This window comes from Hirundo rustica, chromosome 3, assembly GCF_015227805.2.
Source record: "Hirundo rustica isolate bHirRus1 chromosome 3, bHirRus1.pri.v3, whole genome shotgun sequence".
NCBI classification, from domain to species: domain Eukaryota; kingdom Metazoa; phylum Chordata; class Aves; order Passeriformes; family Hirundinidae; genus Hirundo; species Hirundo rustica.
The window spans coordinates 60,691,755-60,709,487 of record NC_053452.1 but is presented as its reverse complement, the minus strand read 5'-3'; the positions used below and the strand labels follow the sequence as shown (position 1 = coordinate 60,709,487).

At 41.8% G+C, this 17,733-nt stretch overlaps 1 protein-coding gene across 15 annotated transcripts in view; it reads right to left on the bottom strand.

Moving 5' to 3' along the window:
- The window catches only part of EPB41L2 (erythrocyte membrane protein band 4.1 like 2), a 109,095-nt gene extending 93,864 nt beyond the window's left edge, over positions 1 to 15,231 (bottom strand). For 13 of the 15 annotated variants that reach the window (XM_058420034.1, XM_040060419.1, XM_040060431.1 and 10 more), the window contains exons 1-2: positions 15,169 to 15,231; positions 11,441 to 11,522 (exon numbers count right to left, since the gene is read on the bottom strand). The gene's annotated coding sequence lies outside the window, so the exon portion shown is untranslated. Of the gene's footprint in view, positions 1 to 11,440; positions 11,523 to 12,722; positions 12,823 to 14,339; positions 14,478 to 15,168 lie in introns of those variants that run through there. The other 2 variants (XM_040060421.2, XM_040060420.2) reach the window with 2 other exon arrangements.
- Positions 15,232 to 17,733: the final 2,502 nt, after the last annotated feature.

Genomic DNA, 17,733 nt, shown 5'->3' with positions numbered 1-17,733 from the left:
TCTCAATAATACTTAATTTAACCAGGACAACGCCAGTTTGGTGGGAAAGAAATCCCAATTAGAGAAGAGTGTCTAGTATGAACCCATAAGTAAACCTATTTTATTTGCCTTACCAGCTTCATTGTTAGCACCTACCAGCTACACAAAATAAATACTTATCTAGTGATAATTCGGATAGTTCTGCATCAAGTATACTTTGGGAATAATATAAGAAAACAAAGAAAACAGGTACTGAAAGAACCAGTTCATTAGGCTGTGTTAGAAAAATCTGTCACAAAATACATCAGACAAGTTCACTTGCAGGCTTTGTAGAACTTAAGCTGCTTAATTAAGTTTCTTAACTTGGGAGAAAATAAAAGCATAAATCAAATTATGATATTTTTTGGACTCTAAGGGGAAGAGAAAGAAGTCAAGGGTCTTTGACATCTTATTACAAGAATTTTTCACATCTGATTTAGAACTCTTAATGGCATCTCAACCTTTTCTGAAAGGTCAGGAGATACCTCACATTTAACAACACACTAGTTTCCTGAGCTTATGTAAGCTACAGAGCAAACATAGATAATACAGTCACAAGACCACCTAAAAGAAAATTATAAAACATTCAGAAATCTCGGATGCATCCATCTCTACATTTTGAGGACAAAAGAACCATAATTTTCATTACATTAAATTCATCTCAAGAAGTTATTTTCCAGATGCTTATCTACTGCTTTATTTCAGCATCCCACCTTGTGTGAACCAATAGTAATGATTCTCAAAAACCACCATAACTAACCATTTTCACGCAAGAACTTCTTTAACTGAGAGGTCAGTTTAAAAATATGGTATTACTGTAGGCAATGATAGTATCATAAACAGAAGAGATTAAGTCCTCTAATTAAATAATGTATTAGATAAACATGAGTATTAAGTCAACATCAACAACAATCAGTGAAGATGTTTTAGAAATATTTTAGCTTTATAGCACAAATTAAATGTTGAAGTCAAAATGTCATGATATTAAGAAGAAATAAAAACCATTTACAGGAAACTAATCAGTATTTTACTGATCACACATTGTTACACTGCCCCAAAGGCTTTGTGAGCCAAAACCCGCAGCAATGCTGCCTTACTTCAGACTGCAAGTCTGATTACTTCTCACTTTCTCTACTTTATGCTATTCAGTAACTAGCTCCGAGTCAGACCTTTAAGTATCATCACCACTCACACTACAAAGCTCCAAAAACAGCCACAAAGCCCCACCAGCTGTGAGAGAAAAAGACTACAGGCATTAACCCACTAGGTGAAGTAAGTACAGCTTATCCTAATAGGGTACCAAAGGCTGCAGAACAAAACACATAGGTGACCTAAGGGGAAAAACAAACAAAAAAAACACCCCACCCCCAAAAAACCAAACAAAAAACCCCCACCAGAACAACAAAAAAACACCCCAAACCCCCTACTTCTGATTTCTCCTTCTATCTTAGTTCTCACCCCAGAAGTTAAGCCCTCCTTAGCAATCAGAAATGGAAAGTTAGTGGAAGTCAAAGCCCAGGATCTCTGTAACTATGAACTCTATATGCAGTGACTTTCCCCTTGCTATCACTTCTCCCTGTGTAGCAGTAAGCTAAAAGTTTGAAGAGTTTGATCTTTCTGTTCAGTTCTTCAAAACTTCTATGCTACAATTTACAAGTGTGTTTTGAAGAAGAGCAGCAATACAACAAAGCATAAAAATAATTCAAAAAAATTGAATACGATCAGATCAGTGGAAAAACTTGAAAACTGAATACAGTAGTACACTCTCTTGGCTTGAAAAGTACTGAATTACTGCTAAAACTCCTGCAGACTAATCAAGTTCTTTGCAGAATTACCAGCCTTCAGGGTACCAGCAAAGACAGTTCAGTCATGTGAATTGATGCATACTATTGAAAAGAAAGCATAGCCTATGGCAGCACTTATCAAGTACAAAGACAGGTCAGTAAATGGAAAGGTTTTTCATGCAAAGGAAGATGCACCTTAACAGCCAACCAGGCATCTCCTTTAGTCTAGCGTGGTGAAAGGAGCAACAGCTGTTTTCAGAAGAAAAGGTCAGAAGCACTGGCTGAATATGGGAGGATATTTGGCTTATCTTGATTCTACATAAGGGTCTTTATGTTGCAATCATCTTGAGGGCCTGTATTAGATCATCTCACTGTAGCAACGTTATGTTGACTATTCTTAATGAAAGTATTCCGAGATGACTGCTTCAATTCCAGCTAAAGCCCTGAATGCGATCACTTTTGCATAAAGCAACAAGAAGCCTTCCACACTAAAAGAGTGTAGCATTTAAAAAATATGGCTGAGGATCAAGTAACATTTTACTGCTCACATCAGAGACAAAAAGTTTTGCATAACTTCACAGCACGTGACCATCAGACCACTCTCAACTCACTACAAACGTTTCTTTAGCGATGACTAGCAGAGCAAAAGCCATCTTCAATTCTTCAGCAGCACAGAACTTTGTAAACAACAGCAGTGTTTACTTTAATTCAAGGGGAGACCAAAAAAAGAATAGAAAAAAATGAAGTGGGGAGAAGAGGTTACAAAGGGTTTGTTTGGAGCTGAAAAGATGAAGGGGAGAAAATACAGTAAACCACACCTTTAGAGCATAAACTGAAGTGGAGGGAAAAAAAAAAAAAAAAACACAACCCATACAACAGTACATCTACTGCTGAAAATGAAAACCCAACTTCTGCTGCCTAACACAACCTCCATACAGACTAGAGATACTCAGCCTCCTAAGTGCATTCTTCTTTTTAAAGGTTCCACAATAGGAGCAAATAGTTCAAAAGCATCAGCCTTGCATGATCCATGGACACAGAGCTGCTTCCTGACATCACTACTTCAATTAGCTCAAAATTAGTATTGAAGAAAAATGAATTAATATCTAGTTAGTGACCAGACTTGCTATTCAAATGGTTGCACATATAAGATAGGCATGATCAAATGTACAAAAGCCCCACTCCAAGCTCTCCAAACCAGACAAAGAAATAATGATTCACAGTCAGAAACATCCCAAGTATCTCCAGTTCCAATTTACTCCTACACAATGGTACATTTTCCCTCTATGCTGTCATAAATTACATAAGATTTCAGGCTAATAATGCTCTGCAAACATATGTTTAAAGAAAAAACTCTGTAATTTTACTTTATATTACTGAAAAATTGAAATAATTATAACTTTAGGCTTGCAAAAAATCTATTGGCAGAATTGTCTTTTTTTATAAAAGTGCTAATACCCTAATAACAGCAGACAACTAGGAAAACAGTACAGGTGGAATTCCCATTATAGCAGAATCTTGCTGTTCTAATAAGAATATTTAAAATTCATGAAATTTTGCTTTGTCAGATAACAAATTTGCTATTCTGTGACTTTGCTTCTCTTTAATTTTATTAAAGACATATACACTGCAAAACTTTCCAACTTTGTTTCTGGATGAAAACCAAGCTAACTGTTCTGCCACAGAAGAAAGTTACTCCAGTTTCTACAACACCCAAAAACTTCAGTAAGAGAATTTCCACTCAGCTTTTCAAGCACCAGTTATGTACTTGAACTATCAAATAATACTATACCTGAAGCATCTGAGAAAGTCGTTTTTAAGAGTAAAACAGCAAGATAGAAATTGTCAGATTCCAGTGGATGTGGTCAACAAAATCGCAGCCCGGTCCCCACCAAGCAACAAGAAGGAAATGCCAGCTTTCCTAGATGCTACAGGTTTTTGGAGGATGCATATTCCAGATTAGAGTCAGACTGTAAATCCTCTCAATCAAGTGGGGTCCTGAACAACAACAAGCTTTTGAACAAATTAAACAGAAAATTGTTCATGCAGTATCCCTTGGGTCAGTCAAGAAAGGACAAGATTTGAAAAACATACTTTAAACTATAGCAAGGGAGAAAGGTCCTTCCTGAAGTCTCTGGCAAAAAATACCCAGGAAGACTCAAGGACAACCCCATGATTTCTGCAGTCAGGGATGCAAAGGATGCCAGGCCTGTTACACCCCAACTAAGATACCAGCAGCTTATGGAGGAGTTTGAGATGTCACAGAAGTGACTGGCACTGAAGCACAGCTTCTTCTGGCACCCTGACTGCCAATATTGGGCTGGATGTTCAAAGGGAAAATCCCTGCCACACATCACGCCTGTGCCACTATGTGGAATAGGCAGGTTGTTGTGTGGATCACACAGCAAGCTCAAATAGGAAACCCCAATCACCCAGGGATCTTCCAAGTCAGCAAGAACTGGCATAAAGGCAAAAATTTCAGGCTATCGTCATCAAAGGAGAAGTTAACATATGCTGAAGAGGCCCTACCTTATAATCATCTACCAGAAAATGAAAAGCAATACACCATACACCCTCTTTACTGACAGCTCCTGCCACACATCAAAAATGGAAAGCTGCCATATGAAGTCCTACACAGAGCTGCAGAAGCTATTGAGAGGATCAAGCCAGGGTACAGAGCTGAAAGCCATTCAGCGGGCTTTAGACATTCTACACTAACTCATGGATGGCAGCAAATGATGTGGGGGTGGCTGGACCGACTGAGAAAGGTCAATTGGCAGCACAGAGGGAAATCCATCTGGGCTGCTGAAATGTGGCAAGACATCACTGCCTACATAGATAAGCTGGCCGTAAAAGTATGTCGTGTAGATGCACGTGTACCCAAGAGCTGGGCTACCAAAGAACACCGCAACAATGGACAGCTGAATCAAGCCACCAAAATTAAAAGTGTCTCAGGTGGATACAGACTGGCAACAGAAGGTAAATAATTTCTGGCTCAGGCTCATCATACCTCATGTGATGAGGGAAGCAGTGTGACACACAGATGGGCTTGTGACCAAGGGGTGGACTTAACCATGGACACTATGTCCCAGGTTATCCCTCACTGTGAAACATGGGCTGCCATCAAGCAGGCCAAGCAGGTAAGGCCTCTATGGCTGAAATACAAATGTGGGGAGGCCCTGCAGACTGATTGCATCACACTGCTGAAAACCTACCAGGGCAAGTACTACATGCTTACAATGGGGGAAACAATCCCTGGCTGGCTGGATATACCCTGTGCCTGATGCTACTGCCCAGAACACCATCTTGGGCCTTGAAAAGCACGTCCTGCGGCAACATGGCACCCCTGAGAGAACTGAATCAGACAACATTTCAAAACTAGTCTCACAGACACCTGGGCCAAAAAGCACAGGACTGAGGGGGTGTACCCTATTCCCTAGCATGTACCAGCCCCTGGGAAAACCGAACAGTACAACAGACTGTGAGAAACCACACTGAAAGCGGTGGGTGATGGGCCCTCCGAACACCAGAATCTACACTTAGCAAAGGCTACCTAGTTTAGTTAACACCAGAGGCTCCACCAATCGAGCTGCTCCTGCCCAGTGAAAACCCCCACGTACCGTAGTAGGGGATAAAGTCTCCGTGGTGCATTTGAGGAATAGCAGTTCGGATCGGTCCTGCCTAAAGCAAAGGCAAACCTATGTGTGTGACTGTTTCTGCTCAAGTAGTTGGAGGGTAATGAAGAGGGATGAGGAAACAAAATGGGATTTGATTTTTGGGTGAGAACAGCCTGTAATGTTGAATTTATAATATTAGCTGCCAAATGACACTGCCACTGTATCCCACAACGACCATTGGCAATGAATATGGTCTGCTCCAGATACATGAGGCTCCTGATGATGCTCACAACCACCTGGCAGCACACCAGCCCTCCTGCCCTGGAAGACATCTAAGATGTACAGAGCTCAAAGTCAGACCAAATTAACTCAATGGATATCTTGCAGGGACAGCCATTGACTACTGAAATGATACCTATGCCTATGTGTATATATATGTATGTATAGAGCTGGTAGGTGTAGGATTCATGTATGACATGAATGGTATAGACTAAGGGGAGGATAATGTCTTGATTCAAGCAAGGACAGGATCAATTTTTACAGTAGCCAAGAGGGAGCCTCACCAGGAGACAAAGATTATTCTATATCACATAATTTTCTGGGGACAGGGGAAGGAGTCCTTCTGCATTATGTAGTGTGGTGGTGTAGTTAGGTATTCACCAGGCTCTGTGTGGGGAGCACTCACACATGAATCGTTCACCTCCCTCATACACTATTATTAATACTGCTGCTCTGACTGTTCCTTTTCTTATTCCATTGCTATTTCCAGTAAATTGCTCTTAGCTCTACCCACAACCTCTGCCTTTTGTACTTCCAATTCCCCTCTCTAGCCAACTGAAGGGGAAAGGGAGTGGGGGGGTAGAGAAGTAAGTGAGCAGCACATGGTTTGGAGCTTTCCAATGGGAACACTAAATTGGGTTATTTCCTTCCTAAACTTTCTTTAGGATGCCTCAGTGCTGTACCACAGTCTGCCCAAGTTCACATATAGTATCAATAGAGATAGCAGGAGATAAATAACTGAAACCAGTCAAGAGAAGCCAGTCCTCTCTGAAAGAAATCAAAAATTCCATACCCATAAAAAAAAAACCAAAAAACCCCACACAAATCAACTTTGTTTCTCAAAAAGAGGGATCATCTTTATTCCATTTTATACTGAAAAACAGGAGTATGATGAAAGAAAAAGCCAGATTTGACAAGCTACAGAAACCACTTTTAAGCAATTAAAAAGTTACATTAAATAGTATCTTTGACAATATTTACTTTATTTTCCTTTAATTTGAGTTGCTACTTTCATGATCAGTTTACCAGGGCACACATACAAACATACTGCCTGAAACTTACCTGAAACAAAGCATTAGGCAGGCAGGTTAACAACAACAACAACCAAAAAAACACCAAAAAAACCCCCCACCCAAACACCCAAAATGGACCAGCAGAGAAAAACCACATTTTCTCCCAAAATAAGTGCTTATGCTTTCACCTTCTTGATATAACCAAAGATCTAAAAATAGTCACAGAATATAAAATCACTTGTTGCGTTGTGCTTGACTTGTGTTAACTTGAGCTGTTAGTTTAACTGCTTACCTACTGAGCCTTCTAGCAAGAGTCACATACTATTGTTAACATTGGGAATAATACAACATGAAAACCCACTCAGAATTTTAAAAATAACACTTGCAGAAAAAAATATCTCTGTAGCAGAACTACTTCAAGTCTTAAGACATTTAACCAAACCATTAAAGAAAATCTGACTTGTTTTAAATACGAGTAAAACAAGAACACCCTTGTGAGCTTTTGGACAGGAAGGATCCACAGATTTTTTTTTAATGAGTATTCTTTATGAGCAAGCAAAGATCACAGAGCAGTAAAAGAATGAAGCAGGTTGATATTGAGTTCAATAGGCTTAACATGTGGACCACAACATACTAGCCTTTTTCCCCCCCTCTCTTTTATTGCAAGTAAATCCACCAGACAAATTAATCTTCCCATGTCATTCAACAGTTTATGGAAACAAGGTGTTTCAAGACAGAAAATAAGGGCTCATGACAGTGACTAAACAGTTGACCCAGCAAAAACTGTTTTCATCTGGTCCCATTCCAAAGTGTTAACATGCTACATACTGCATGTCTTGCCCTTTATCCAAGACATGACATACCACCACTGGGTAATTTTATGGTAAGCCAATCAGTTTCATACTAGATGTTGCCTTGGAATACAACTTAAGAATTTTTTTAAAAAATTAAAAATCAGGGAAACTGAGCAGAAGGTCTGACAAATGCAAAGAAGCTGCATTTTTATCAAGGTGAAAAAGTGGTTGAAGCAAAGTTGCTCCCAATACATTGGGAACATATTTTGCCTTTCTCACACTAGCCTTCAAAAATCCAGTTGCAAGCAGCAAATAAAACACAATTCTTAGTCCAGTATATCAACCCTCATGATTCCTCAAGATACAGAGCTGGATTTATTAGCTTTTCAAACAAACTAGTTAATGTGTGGGTGTTTTTATAGAGCTTCATTATGCTTTTTGAAACAAAAGGAACAGAAGTCCAGAATACATGACAGACAAGAACTAAAGCAGCTTCTGGAGTCATCCTTTCATATCAGGGCTGAAATTGTACAAACTTCCAGTGGTAACTGTCTCACATTTAATACCTGGTCTCCAGTTAAGACTACATATATTCCGTTTGGATTCCTGACCTTGTAATGGTCTAAGGATGAAAGTAGAATGTAGGATCATGTACCTTTTACTTAATTTCCTAAGACCAGTGGGCACATGAGGGAATATGAAGGGGGCAGCAATGTTATTTATATGTGTGGCTTCTTAAAACTAGATTGACCACATCACCCTGCCACTCTCCCCAAGTCAGTACACTGTAATTTATTACTGTGTCCTGTAGCACAATTTCATTTTTGCTTCGGATTAAACATAGAACTCTCTCACAACAGATCTCATTTTACAGAGCATTTCTATGGAAAAGGCACCTTTCCTCCAAGAACTTTGTCACCTAAAACACAGGGCTGCAGTATTCCTAACTTCATTCTTACACAGTTTAATTTCTATGGTAGAAGAATAACGTGCTGGTAAGAGTGTAAACTTCTCCCCCAAAAAACCTCAATTATTCGAGTTTCAACACCAAGTCATTATTCTGCAGTTATTCCATGACACTTAAATAGCATTCCTACTTTCTGAAATGTCACTGGGACTAAATCCAGAAGTGACAAAAACCTGTAATGTTTTAATATGTTTCACCTTACCCTTCAATTCAACTCAGTAGAATATCTGAAGACTATGAAATTTCAGCCTTCAGAATGAAAAAATTTCAACATGCTTGGAAATACTACGGTATAAGCAAATGCAAGGGTGGCAGGGCGGGGTGGGGAACAAAAAATAAATCTCTAAGTGCACAGATTTCATTAAGCATTAATTGCTCTCTGTAACATACCCTCAAGCACATACAGAGTCAAGAAAGCACACTGGAAGAGTGAGGCCAAATACCCAACAGCTTAAGTTAATTAATGAAGTAACTGGAGATCCAAAACAGGTTTAATACTAAAATCACAACTGAGGTTTGTAAAGAAGGGGCAGTAACATTGATATGTGGCAATCCCAGCCTTCATCCAAGCAGCTGCCCCTAACCATAATCATACAACGATCTTTGACAAATGTCATCTACAGAGGGGACAAAGCAGCCATAAGACAAAACATGGACTTAAGTATTAATTTAATGCTACAGCATTCTTTGGTTCTGGTTGTGGGTTCCCAACTCTACCCACCCTCTCCTTCACCTCCTTCCCTCCCAGACACTGGGTTTATTTCACACTTGTGGTCAAATAATGAAATACCCTACCAGGAAAAGTACCCAAAAAGCCATACAAGAAAAAGGATTCAGTCCTCTAAGAGAAGATCATTGATATACAAGGTACATTTAACTGCTCAATGATGAAACAGCAGCAGTTGAAGTATTTAAACACAGCTCTTAAGTACAACTTCAAAAGGAGAAGCCAAATGGGATAAAACAGCCTCTTTCAACTAAGGAAACAGCAAATAGATTGTTTACAAAAAATGTCTACAAAGTACAAAACACTGTATTTAAAAACTGAAACTTTCAGATACAAAACTGAAATGATCAAAGAAATTTGCAAGGCATACTTAGTATATTCTGACATAGTTTAATTGATGAATCCCTTCTTTTGTGAGTAACTGCAACCAATAAAAGTATTTCAACAAATGTGAAACCCAAGCACATTTTTATCACCAGATTTTAATTTTGGTTTGATTTTCAGAAATAGAAGGATACATGCTGAATCAGTTAGAATTCAAAGGTCTGCCTAGTATGAATTCAACAGCTTGAATTAAGAATATATATTTTAAATCCCATATACATGACAACAGATTATTTAAAATTAGAAAAGGCTGTTCTAATTTTCCCTTGTGGTAAGAGAGCACATCACGCATTTTAAATACATACTGCAGCTTTTCATACTCTTAATAACATTCTATGTTCTTAAAACGTTGTAGTCAAATTCTTATCCAGGCCACTATAAAGAATACCACAGTTATAGTCTATACTTCTCTACCCACAGTAATGGGATAGCAGCAAATTACAGTAAAATCTGGTGTCACATTTAGCTGTACAACACTACTAATTAGAGAGTAATTTCAACAATAAATACTTGCTTAAACTCTGCTTTGTCATCAGTGCAAGCAATTTTAAGATGAAACTAATCTTTCCGAGAGTCCATGACTTTTTTTTTAGAGTCTATTTTTATTTTCTGGTTACTGAACGTGTTTTCCTATGAAACAAGTTTTCCAGAACTACTGCTTTGCAAACAAAAAACCACACAGATAATGTTAGAAGTAAAAGGGAGGATTCAAGCCAAGAGGATCATGGCAATCCAGAGTTCAGTTTTAAACTGTCCTTAGCTAACCCTATTTTACTACTCAATGGCCAGATCTTCTAACAATGACCTTACAGTACACACAGGCCACATGACTTAGTAACAGCAAGGTAAGGTAAAAGACAAAAGGAACACTATCACACCCTTTAGAAAGAATACAGGGAGGAGAACACAAGATACAGACAAATGAGCCCCATGGTAGATACAATATCCAGTAAAACACCCAGTTAACCCCCAAAACACTGACAAAAGCTGCCAGTTTTTAAAAAAGAGGATCTTCCTGCAATTCTCCTTCACAACAACCCTCTCAAGAGACATACTATTATTAACAAAAGCACTATAGAGATGAACAGTAGTAGTACCTTATCTCCTTTAGAAAAAAATCCAATCAAAGGAACAAAACCAAAATACTACTACCTACTTCTGAGAATCTGCAGAGACAGTTTTCACACAAGAGGCCAACTTCACTGAAATCAGGCCTTGAAAGCATCCCATACTTCAGTGCAGTCATTAAACATTATGCCATCAAAGGCAGCTGTGATGTACACAGCAAAGGGTTGGCTGGCATCTGACACTGTTGTTGTAATGCAGTGTTTGTGTAGTGCCTCTAAGACATCAGATACTATCGCAACTGAAAAAAAACATTTTCCCCCTAAGTCTGTTAAAATAAATAAACCTGCATTCTTGCTTAGCTATCCCACCTGGAGTACACATAAGTCTATAATCTCATACTATACATGGAATATATTTTCCTCATTTCACTAGCCATACAGAACAGCTATGTTTGGATTATCCAAGCGTAATTAACCAATAGTTTGTTGATACAGCCTTCACTTAGTCTGTAAATCTCTACAAAGTTCTCAAAGACAAGGTGAAGTCTGAGGAGGAAATAAGTTATCAGTAAAATTACCTTCACAGAAGAGTGTAAACCAAAAACTTGTTAAGTAGAAGACAAAATGTTTACTATACCATCAAGATGTTTTTTCTATATAATTTTACAAAACTGACAACTCAAGCCATGTAACTGAAATTTATTGCTAATTGAAATAAATTACTGAAATTTATCACAGTAAATTCATACAATGAATCTTCTGATGTAAAAAAAAATAAACCAAAAATTACCTTTCACTCCAGTAGGAATCTTGAAGATTTGTAGAGTGCAATCGACTACGACAACTGGATAACAGCACAGTATCTTCCTTGCCTGTAAGGGAATCATTCAGAGTCATATTACACTGAAAAATTAATCCACCAAATAAACTAGAAAACCAGATAAGTGAAATTGAACAGTGCTAAAATGATAAGCATTTTAAAAATGTGAACACCCAGACAAATAGGAAGAGAAAGAAACCCCACACCCAGTCATTTAACTTGCACTTTGATTTTTGTCTCTTAAAAAAAATAGAAGTGTGGAAGTTTATTTTAAAGTCTAACACCCTTAAAGTTTAAAGTAGTCTTTGCTTTCAAAATAGAAGGCCAGAAATAACCCCTTACAATGCAGTTTGACGTCTTATATGGCCCAGACTACAACAATCAGATGCTTCCACATCCCCTTTTCTTGCTCCCATCCTCTTTCTTGTATCCACCCATTGTGTGAGCACACAATGAACAGCTTTCCAACATTGCTTTTCTTGGGTTAATTTTGCTTGCAATGAGGAAGACAGCCCACCTTCCCTCTTCTCACTCCTCCCTACTTAAGACCAATTCCAGAATGAAACCACAATTTGACTTAGTACATCTTCCTCAGGAAAGCATTCAACCTTGCTTTACAAATATCTAGTGGCAAATGTTATACACTACAATCTTTAGTAAAATCACTTTTAACCTACTGAAATTTACACACAGTAAACAAAAATGTAGAAAACTTCCTCTTTCAAAAATTGGAGTAGAGCTACACATTGCAGACACAACTATTAAAAATGTAAACTAATTATATCCTTTTTCTGCCAGCAAATACTTTCATAGCTCTCATCCATGTAACAGGTACATCTACCATCATTTTTATTTAGTTCCCTCCCTTTTTAATCCTAAAATAGATCAGTCTTTTGTACTAAAACATGCTTCCCAGATTAATGCCAAAAGGAACCCCACAACCACTAACTACAGATTTTTTTTGTGTTGTCATGTATTTGAAATGCTGCTTATAAACCTAGTTTGCTTTTTTGAACATCAGCTTAAAGAGAATGTATGTCCAAATTATTTATCACAACCCACAACACCCTCCTTACATGTCTGTACTTCCCAGAACACTTCTCCATTCTCCACTAACGACCAACACTCTTCATCTTCAAAGGCATTTGGGAGCTGGTCCCATGAAAAATTAATATTCTGCCTATATCCACACTCACAAACTGATTAAGATCATATTGGCTACTAGAAGTAATACAATTATTCTTCAGGTTACCTTCTCCAAGTGAAAGCTCTTAAGTGTTGTCACTGAATCCCCATTAAGACATCAGGAAGGCAAACTAGCTTTAGAATGCTACCTTTGTTGCTCCTTGAATCTAAAAAAATTTTATTAATTGACTGCAGTTACTGGAAAATTATCCAAGTAGAAGTGGAACAAAAGGTCTATTTCCAGATGAATGATGCCTGGAAGCTTATTCCACACAGCCTTGGATGTTAAGAAGTCTAAATTCCCCCCCTTCTCCACTATCAACAAATGGGCAGAGAGAATATGCATATTTTTAAAAGTCTTATCTAGGCCATTCAAATTATATTTTTACAATGCAAGCTCATCTGCCACAGGTACAAACTGTTGATAAAAATTTTTGAGATCTATAACCTCAGGAAACACTGAAGGGAAGGTCATTTTCTAAGCCCAAAGGTAACGAAACTCAGCAGAATGTTGCAATTTAGGCAAGAGAAAGCAGCTCAACTTCCCACCAAGAAGTCAACAGCAGACAGAAAGCAGCATGGCCAGCAGAAATGGAAAGGGAGGAGAGCAGCAGCTGAAGCAGAGTGCTTCTGCTGAATACCCTTCCAGGGCCACCCTCTATAACCCAGGGTGCCACAAAACTGCTTCTGCTCTGTAACTGGTTGGCTCTGCAGCTTAGGGACTCAGTTTTTCTGCTGTTCAAAACATGATGTTAAAGGACGCAGCTTTCCTTTTAGAGTCTCTCAAAGAAGCATTTTCTCATTTGAGCCCCTAGAGGAATGAACACACACAAGTTTATGCGAATTTGCTGAAGGTTAAGTTCTGTAGAACCGTGCTTCTTGTATTTCACTAACACTCTGGAAGCACCCATGACAGCAGGCAGAAAATGAGGCAGAAAAAGCCAGGAAAATCAATACCTGTGCTTTAAAACAAATATAGAATATAACATTTTAATTAAAAACCGGTCTTGGAGAGCTTTATAAGAAATAAAAACCACATCAAATCAATCGCTTGCTAGTTATTACTGGTATCAAAGCATCCCAGCCTAAGCTTACTCCAGCTGTCTATTGCTGTTCTCTGGCAGTGATTTTTTTCAGAAGGTGGAAATCAATCACCAAGCTGACAATCCCTCAAAACAACTCCCTTTATGTCAATCAGTGATCCTTCCAGCCATACACATGCGTGCACAATACAATTAACATCAAAAGGGATTAAGTTCAACTCAGTGGGATCTTTACCTGTGGAAGAACGTCACACTAAAAAAAAAAAAATGTTACTGCAGTGTTAATAGCTCTTTTGAGTGCATTCAGACTTCAGAGTATTGAAATCAAAGCCTTACAAAAGAACAATAATAGGAAAAGAACTTCGGACCTAAATTTATAAATAACAAATCTTTTTTTTTTAAAGAAATCCCAGTGCATAATGCTCAGAGGCTATGTCATCAGATCTTGAAAGGGGAACTTATTTTAAAACAGTAGGCAGAAACCATATAAGAGGATTCTACACTTATTTTTACCCTAATCCTGAAGGGAAGAGAAATTAGGGATGCAACATCTTCCTCGATTTCACTCCCTACCTGATTCTTGATAAACAGCCTCAGTGCAAAGGCCTATTTAGCTCATTTTTCTGCAGTTGCTAACTTACAGATAAAGGAAAGGAACAGCCCAAGATGCAAACAGATGAAGTTATCAGGAGGAGAGGAGTGGTGCTCCGGGAGGAAGGAAATTAGGAAACCAGCCGTCTCTCTTCACGCAGCGTTCACGCGACGGATGCGGGAAAGGCACCAACAGCCATCGGGACAGGTTTTCGGGGAAAACCACCCCTCTCCTCCTGGCCCCAGACCAGAGGCGGGTGATTCAAGAGCGCGGTAGACGCAGGCACGGCAGGGACCGCGGGAGCCCGCGCGGCGCCGGCCGGAGCGCCCCGAGCGGCGGCCGGAGGCGGCGACACTGCCCGCGCCGGCAGCCCCGCGAGAGAGGCTCGGAACCGAGCGGCGAGGAGCGGCCCCGCACGGCTCGCCTCGCCGGGACCAGTGCCCAAGGCTGCGGGAAAAAGAGGGAGGGAGGGAGGAGCCAGCGCCCCCGGCCGCCCCGCTGCCCGCCCGCGGCGGAGGGGCTGCGGCTCGGAGTCGCTCGCCCCCGCCGCCCCCGGACGCGCGTCCTCGGCGCCGCTGCCGCCCCCTGCCGGCCGCGGCGCTGACAGCCCCCGTCCGCCCGCCCCGCCGCCGCCGCCGCTCGGGGCCGGCACAGAAGGAGGGAAGGAAGAAGGGAGGGGGCAGCTCTACCCGATCAGCCGGGCCGGCCCCGCCCGCAGCCTCCGCATCCCGCGGCAAGCGGAGGGGACCAAGGGAAAACGGTGACAGATACGCGGCAAAGCGGCCCCCCTAGCGCGCCGCCACGGTTGCCCGACCCGACCCTCCTCCCCGCCATCTCCCGCTCCCTCGGGGCCGCTCCCGCTCTGCTCCCGCCGGTACCTGCCACCCGGACGGCCGCTAGCGCCCGCACGCTCCCGAAGTTCCCGGCCGCGGCCGTCAGCCCAGCCCGGGAGAAAACCCCGCCGGCCCCGCCCCCCGGCCAATCCGCGCCCCGCCGCCCCCGCGCCCCGCCCCCGCCCCTCCCGGCCGGGCCGTCCCGGCCCCGCCCCTGCGCTCGCCGCGTCGCCATTGGCTGACGCAGCCGTCAATCTCCGCGGGCAGAGCTTCGCCCCCGCCCGCTCTTCCTGGGCCGTTTCCAGCGGCAGCTTGCCCGCCGGGCGTGCGGTTCTAGCCTGGGGCCGGGACGGGCTTCGGGAGCGTCTTCGCAGCGTGGGCATCGCGCCGGAGAGACGCTGTCCATCAGCGCCGCTGGCGAGCCGTGGCCCCGGGCGAGTCCGGGCAGGGCGCCGGCCGTGCGCGCGGTGCGGTGCCGCCGTCCCGCGGCGTCTCCAAGCGGGATGAGCTGCTGCGGCGCCGCGGGCTGCGCGGGCGCGGAGGGGAGGCGGTGACCCCTCCCGGCTCTCCGCAGCCCTCGGCAGGTGCCGCCTCCAGCCGGGGCCCCGCGCGCGGTTGGAACGGACACACCGCCGGGAACGCGACGGGATGCCCGAGGGTGCGGGGCCGGAGCCAGCCTCCCGTGCGGGGAGGTGGAGGGTCGGGACTGCCGCGGAGACCCGGTCGAGAAGAGGCAGCCGGGGCCTTCATTGTCCTGCTGAGGGACAACGGGAGTGAGGTGAAATGAGAGCGTCAGGCTGGGTGCAAGGAAAAAGTTACTCATGCTGCGGACAGCTGGGCCGTGGGAGTGGGTTCCTCAGGGATTTCCACTCCCAAGCAGACGCAGTTCTGAGCAACCTGGACTGACCACGCAGCTGGCCTTGCTGTTGAGCAGGAGGTTTAATGAGAAGCCTCCTTACAACCTGGATTTTCGAATGGGGGTTGACTTTCACTCACCTAAGGTGTTTGGATGTGTGTGTGTGTGCTGACTGCTAAAAGGCCTGGATATGAAAAACTCGTGGCAACTGCTGTGCTGCACAGGCTGCAGGCCCTGGGAGTGCTATGGAAACTGAAAATTATTTACACCGTGTGCAGCCATACTGATTTTGCAAAATCCAGCACATAATATATGTTGCCTGTACAAGTTCATCCCTTTCTTGCATTATAACCTGACATTAACTACAAACTTCTTGCCTAACCTTCATGCATATCAGGCCATGCCTTTTTTTGTAGTGCGCAGAATAAATTTTTCTACTTTGGAGCAGAGCTCTGTAGTAAAAGAAGGCATTTTATATGTAATCCCTGTATAATTTCTGGGAAAATTAGAAGGCAGGGAACAAGCTCATCATGACAGATTGCTGACTGTTCTTTACAGAATTCTGAAGAAACTGTAAGATACCAAGTTTGCTTTCTCAAAAATCTCAGTGTGATTGCATGTAACACATGGCTTTAATCTTATTTTTTGTGAAGAGGCTGAGGGATGCCAATCTTAAGTGCTGGGGTTTCATTTAGGGTAGCCTACTAGTGAAAATTAAGTCAACAGGCAATACACCATATATTCTACATATTTCATAAGGTGCAGTCTCAGGAAATCAAGTGCTATTTGACACCGATTAATATTTTTTCTTTAATCTTAGTGCTTCAGAAGTAAAAGCAACCATGCAGCTCATAGGAGTGCTCTTAAAAGAAATTAATATAAGCAAAGAGAAGCAATGTGTTGGCAATGAACAGAGAGCAGGCATTATTAGGTACCTGTGCTTAATTCCACATGTTCATTCTACATCCATTGAAAGAGGTTAGGGACCAGTAATTAAAGAAGGTATTATAATGCTTATGCACAAGCAGTTTTAATTTGTTCCAGCTATATTGCTTGATGTTGTAATCTTCATGTTTTATGTATTGCACTGCATAATTTAAATAAAGCTGATGAATTATTTTTAGTATCTCTTCCTCCATATTCTAAAACAACATTAAAAAAGGCTTTTGACTCTGTCAGAGAGGAGATGGAAATTATAATTTTTCTTTTTCAGGAAAACCAGTCACTGCATTTTTAAATTTGATACAGCAGATGCTACAATTACCACAGCGCTACTGGGTTAGGGTTTTACCTATAGATGCCTTCTATATGTCGAACAGACTCTAAAACTCTGTGTCTGAACTTTTCTGGTTCATTCCCCAGATGCCTTAGTACCACTAAGCATGAAGAACGATAGTAGAATATTGCCAGTTTCTCCAAAAAATAATACAGCAGCTTCCCATGCATGCCTAAAACCAGTAACTACTACTGTAAAAGACCTAACTTATGGGTGCAACAGGAGACGCTTGGTCTCTGGTGCTTTCAGAGACTTCTGAGTTTGCACCATCCCAGCTGCCCTCTGTCTCTGTATTTGTGTGGCTGCCAGTGTTCAGTGCCATTGGCCTTAGCAAATGTAATTGACACAGTACTAAAACCAACTGCCCCTGCAAAAATCATGTCTTCATTAAGGTTTCCATTGTTGCTTAAACTGGTGGAAATGCTTGCAATGAACTTTCCCTAGATTAGAAAATTCAGGAAGACTTCAAAGGAACTGC